Below are 6,315 nucleotides of genomic sequence, written 5' to 3' on the forward strand. Positions count from 1 at the left end.
CATCAAAATCCTCGGGAACGGGAACGAGAAGCACGCCTAGTCCTCTTTTGCGGGACAACCTCCACACCATCATCAGAGTCGGAGCTGTCATCCTCAGGATCCTCCTCAGCCTCGCCTCTGTTCCCCGAGCCAAAACCGGAGCCTCCCTCCTCAACAGATGTGTCAAATTGACGGTCGGTAGCCTCCTCCTCCTCCTCATCAGGCTCCTCCTCCACAACATAAGCTCTGCGTCTGCGGACAGGCCCTCCTCGAGCTCCTCGATAAGGCCTAGATGGCCCGGCTCCTCGGGAAGGCCGAGATGACCCCTCCCCCTGATAGGGCCCGGATGGCCCAGCTCCCTGATAAGGCCCAGATGGCCCAGCTCCCCAATGAGGCCCAGGTGGCCTGGCCTGCGGCTGACCGGACCATGTAGGCATCTGGAAATAAGGAGTTCAAATCAAATACATCAGTCCAAACATGTACATTGGATACAGATATAAGCAAAGGCTACATGAAGTGGGTGCATGTAAATACAATGTACAAGTGAGGTGTGTGTCAGATGTGCTCTACACAAATAGTCTATCAATGCAGTAGAAATCAGCATGTCATCAGAAGTATGATAAATGTCAGGAAAAACTGAAAGATACTCGAATGCCTGCAATAGACAACTGTGCCTCCCTGCGTAGGACCATGCCCTCGAGCGTGGCCACCAGCCCAACCACTTCCTCCATGTACCCTCGCGATGGCTGCAAAAATGAGCTCATAATCATCAGTGAACAGAAGAATGTCTAAAACATCTGAATAATGAATGAAAAGTAGAGCATACCGGCGGTGAGTCCGGATCAATGGCGTATCGATCACTGGGCGTCAGAGGCTTTAGTGGAATCGGAATCGGAGAGCTAGCCCCGTACTGCCACGCCATCAACTCAGTGGGCATATCTGGCCATCCGACATGAGGATGAATCGACGGAGCCGGGGGAGCTGGTCTACTCCCGCCTCTAGATGTGCCAGCCCGGCTAGAAGAAGGGATGTCTGTAGCTCGAGCCCGAGCCTGATCCGAGGATGACATACCGGCAGGTCTCATCATCAGAATACGAGCTTCTGTCAATGGGGGCATCAAATATATGTGACGGTAGGTGGCGTAGTCCCCCTCCGCAACATACAGCAAAGCATCGCTGCCCAGCATAGCGCCGACTACCTCTGAATAAGAGAGCCTGTCAGCGGTCCGCATACTAGCTGGAGGTACCGCGGGAACATCCTGAGAAAGATATCCCCGTACCTGGCACAGAAAGCGCTCCCCCAGGAACCAGACTCTGCCAACTGGCCCTTCGAGCAGGACCCTATACCGGGAGATGCCTGATGCTCCGGTATACTGAAGTAGGAGATCATCACCCAGAGGTGCCCAAGGCTGCCAAGTAATCTGCGGATGATAAATGTATGAACCAATCAGAGAACGAGAATATACAGAGCAAATCAAAGATGAAAATGAAAAGAACTGAAAGTTCTGAAGTACCTCTGAGTGTCGCACAGTGTCGAAGTACTCTCGCAGGCGAACCAGGGTCTCTCGAGGCCTCGCCCGGTGCGGGCCCTCAAAAATCAATGAATATGGGGTCACGGGAATCCCCACCACCTCCAGCACTGGGGCTAACGATGGGAAGTATACATAAGCCCATAGCTGAGAAAAGCAGTGCAGAATGTAAGTACGAAATGATGAGAGCAAAATGCAGACTGTAAAAGTGTGCCGTATGTGCAATGTACAAATAATGAAGAGCAGAAATGTAAATCAAGGAGACAGAAAGTACCTCCCAAGCTCTCCAGTAGCCGCCAAGCAAATCGCCCCGCCCGCGGGAGGTCGCGCTCATGTAAAAATAGAGGGTAGCCAGGCCAGCGCCACCCCAATCATATCTACTGACCTGTGATAGGTCGACTAGAGCGCTCAGCAGATATAGCCCAATGGTGTTCCCTCTGTCGGCAAACAGGGTAGTCCCGAAGAGGAACATCAGGAAACCACGAGCATACTGCTCTGTCTCCTCAGGAGTCTCGGGCACCATCTCCGCCCGCCGGAAATGGGAGGAGAACCAAGTGTATCTGACTCTCCCTGAAACCCTATCAACAGGTGGGCGAGCCCCCAACAAATACATCCAGGCGGCCTCCCACTCGCCCATATCCTCATCGTATGGGATGGCCCAACCTCCGACATCAAGGCCGGTCAATACAGCAAAGTCAAAAGGGGTCATGGTCATGTCCCCGGTAGCAGAAAAATGGAAGGAATTGGTGGTGTCCCACCATCTCTCTACTAGGGCTGCCATCAAGGTCCTCCTGACAGGACATCGTGACAACCCGGCGCAGAAGGGCCCAAACCCTGCCAAGTCTACCAAATCCCTGACGCCCTCCGGGAGCTCAGTATACCAATCCCGCGCCGCGGTGGAACCATATCCTCGCACACTGCGGGAACCACCCTGCATTCAGAATGAATATATGTGTCAATAATAAGATGAAATGGGCTGTGTGTTCAGAGAATTTGAATTTTGGGCTGCGTGTTCAACTTTCAGTTAATTGTGGGCTGCGTGTTCACTATCTACCTGGGCTGTGTGTTCAGAGAATTTGAATTTTGGGCTGCGTGTTCAACTTTCAGTTAATTGTGGGCTGCGTGTTCACTATCTACCTGGGCTGCGTGTTCAGAGAATTTGAATTTTGGGCTGCGTGTTCAACTTTCAGTTAATTGTGGGCTGCGTGTTCACTATCTACCTGGGCTGTGTGTTCAGAGAATTTGAATTTTGGGCTGCGTGTTCAACTTTCAGTTAATTGTGGGCTGCGTGTTCACTATCTACCTGGGCTGTGTGTTCAGAGAATTTGAATTTTGGGCTGCGTGTTCAACTTTCAGTTAATTGTGGGCTGCGTGTTCACTATCTACCTGGGCTGTGTGTTCAGAGAATTTGAATTTTGGGCTGCGTGTTCAACTTTCAGTTAATTGTGGGCTGCGTGTTCACTATCTACCTGGGCTGTGTGTTCAGAGAATTTGAATTTTGGGCTGCGTGTTCAACTTTCAGTTAATTGTGGGCTGCGTGTTCACTATCTACCTGGGCTACGTGTTCAGAGAATTTGAATTTTGGGCTGCGTGTTCAACTTTCAGTTAATTGTGGGCTGCGTGTTCACTATCTACCTGGGCTGTGTGTTCAGAGAATTTGAATTTTGGGCTGCGTGTTCAACTTTCAGTTAATTGTGGGCTGCGTGTTCACTATCTACCTGGGCTGTGTGTTCAGAGAATTTGAATTTTGGGCTGCGTGTTCAACTTTCAGTTAATTGTGGGCTGCGTGTTCACTATCTACCTGGGCTGTGTGTTCAGAGAATTTGAATTTTGGGCTGCGTGTTCAACTTTCAGTTAATTGTGGGCTGCGTGTTCACTATCTACCTGGGCTGCGTGTTCAGAGAATTTGAATTTTGGGCTGCGTGTTCAACTTTCAGTTAATTGTGGGCTGCGTGTTCACTATCTACCTGGGCTGTGTGTTCAGAGAATTTGAATTTTGGGCTGCGTGTTCAACTTTCAGTTAATTGTGGGCTGCGTGTTCACTATCTACCTGGGCTGCGTGTTCAGAGAATTTGAATTTTGGGCTGCGTGTTCAACTTTCAGTTAATTGTGGGCTGCGTGTTCACTATCTATCTGGGCTGTGGGTTCAGAGAATTTGAATTTTGGACTGCGTGTTCAAACTTCCATTTGAAGTGTGGGCTGTGTGTTCACCTTCGAATTCGGGCTGTGTGTTCAACAAATCAGTGTTTGAGCCATGTGTTTTAATGTGGGCTGTGTGTTCGCAATTAATTAATGAACCGAGTGTTCGGGAGTTTGAATGTTGAAACTACATGTTCAAAGATGTAAGGCAAGTACTATGTCACAAGCTGAATGTTTAAACATGGCAAGGGTGCGAAATGTAAAATACAGAAGATGAGGTAAATACCTCTCGGGCCTCGTGAGAGAGATGCTGCTCCGGCTCTCTGAGAAGCAGATCTGCGGGTGCTCTCTCGTCAAAACTGGTAAAATGACGGAAAACGGCACGAGGGAGGGCGTGCACTGCTGGACGGTACCTCTCGGGCATGAAAGGTCGAGTCCTCGGAGGAAGAGTCATAGGATCGAAATCGTCCCCAGCGCCCAGAAAACCTCCACCATGAGGAGAATTGCCTGCCATTTTCGAGAATCTGCAAAAGGGGAGCAAAAATGAGCAAAATGAGCAGAAATTGGCAAAAGTCAACAAAAGTCAACTCTCGGGAAATAAAAAGTCAACAAAAGTCAACTCCCGAGAAAATATTCTAAATATTAAGATGAACTTACCTCAAGTGGTGAAAATGCAAAAAGAAGCTCCGAAGCCGGAATTTAATCGCTCCAAAGTGTTTAAAATTAAGTGTTTTTACGAAAACAATTTGCGCGAGGCGTTGGAAAACGCGCGTAAAACTCAAAACTGGAGAGAAAAAGTGTTGAAAGAGGCAAGGAATGAAGTGAGGTTCGGCTACCATTTATAGGCCTCAAGCCTTGGGTGAAGAGGCATGGAAAAAGGAGGCAAAAAGACCAAATTACCCTCGGCAAAAGGGCATGGCCGGCCGGCCCCTCTTTTTAGCTGGCCAGCCATCTGCTTTTTGCAGAAATGGCCGGCCAGCCATTAGCTTTTGTGGAAAACGGTTGGACACCCCCCCTAGGGAAGATAAACGGCCGGCCATCATCTCCACATGCTCACCTAGCTCTCTGCAAATTTTGAGGAAGATCGGAGTTCCCGGGACCTGAAAAAGTTCAAAAAACGTACACTTCCGGTCGCGAAATTGCTCCGTCGGGACTTCGGTTTCAAGTGCTGACATGTGTCTCATCATCATTCATCGAAATCAAAGTGTATCCTTTTTGAAGAAGCTGTAACCTTTCAAAGAAGCAGATCGGAGGCCGTGATCGAGTTACCCTCGCCGAAGCACGCGTTTCCATACTCGTTGTTTTACGACGAATGGCACTCTGATTCATGCTCATTTTTGTACTTTCATGCACATAACTTGCATTCTCATGGGCATACTCACATTGTCACGAACATTTCTTGATATTGGCGTACCTCCGTGTTTGAGCATGCGTTGTCACACATATTCCATTCTTGCATTGCGACACATTCACTCACCGGCACTGCGTGTGTCGAACTTTCGAAATCACATCAAATATGTGTTGTTAGCATATTGTACTTGTTGCAATTTCTCTCTTTTGCAGGCACGATATTGTATGTACGGTTCAATTGAGGCAGGTGCGACCAGACGAATCGCACAGGTATCGTATCTTCTCCGTGTGAGACATGGCGGAGATTGAATAATCCCCCGCATTCTTAACTGCATGAAATGTAGTTGTTGCTTTGCATCCTTGCTTAAAACTGTTGCATCTATTTGCGAATACTTGCTTCGTTACAGCCTGCTGCATTTGCATGATCATTGGGTTACCTTCGGCCTCTTGCATATCATTTGCATTTTGCCCCCTGCCTGCGGGCATGCCTGCGGGCACATCTCTGTCTATCCTGTATGTCTGTCTAAGTCTTCGGCCTTGTCAAAAATGGGTTGTCTTTTGGCTTTGACATTCACTCCCGTCACTTGTGACTTCCGAGTTCTGTCAAAGAGGGGCAACTGTAGACACCCCATTTTTGACCGACCTTAAGACTCAGACGTCACCGATTGAGCGCTTGGTGATGTTGCATAGTGTGCTCGTTCAGAAGTTTCAGGGTCGCGGCCGTAAGCCCTGCCTCCGGACTTCCGAACCCCTTTTTGTGCCTTGTCTCGGTTTGCGAACTAGACTCGGTTTTCTCTGTTTCTTTTCCTGAGGGGAGAGAGAGGTCCCGTAGACCATCTCTCAATGTCCGTAGGCTACATTTGGTGGCCGTAGGCCATTTTTCCCATTTCGGAGCCCGGTTTCCGGTTTTCGGAGCCGTCAGGCCGTGTGCCTCGGTTCGGGACCGCTTAACCATCTCCTATTGCTCTGATTTTTGGCATACATCCTATTTCATCCATTTTGAGGGACACTGAGGGCTGAGAAACCCACTTCGAGGTCAAATACAATTTTCGGTGCTTAACAGCCCATTTCCGGGACCCCGAACTGCGTGTTTTGGCTCCGGAACATTCGTTTTGCAACGGTTTTCGCTCATTTTTGGCAGGTACCTCTGTTTTATCACAGGGAAGGTCACTGAAGGGTGGGAGGCCAGCAATTGTTGCAGCAGCCAGTTATCTCTCCTCCCGAGCCTCCCGGCGCCCGTTTTTCGCACTTCCGGGCTAATGTTGAATACCTTAGAGCTAGCGTTGCCAACTTTCGACCACATATCTGTCATCTACACA

Source organism: Camellia sinensis, chromosome 12 (genome assembly GCF_055761805.1).
Source record: "Camellia sinensis isolate YWXY chromosome 12, ASM5576180v1, whole genome shotgun sequence".
In the NCBI taxonomy this organism is placed as follows: Eukaryota; Viridiplantae; Streptophyta; class Magnoliopsida; order Ericales; family Theaceae; genus Camellia; species Camellia sinensis.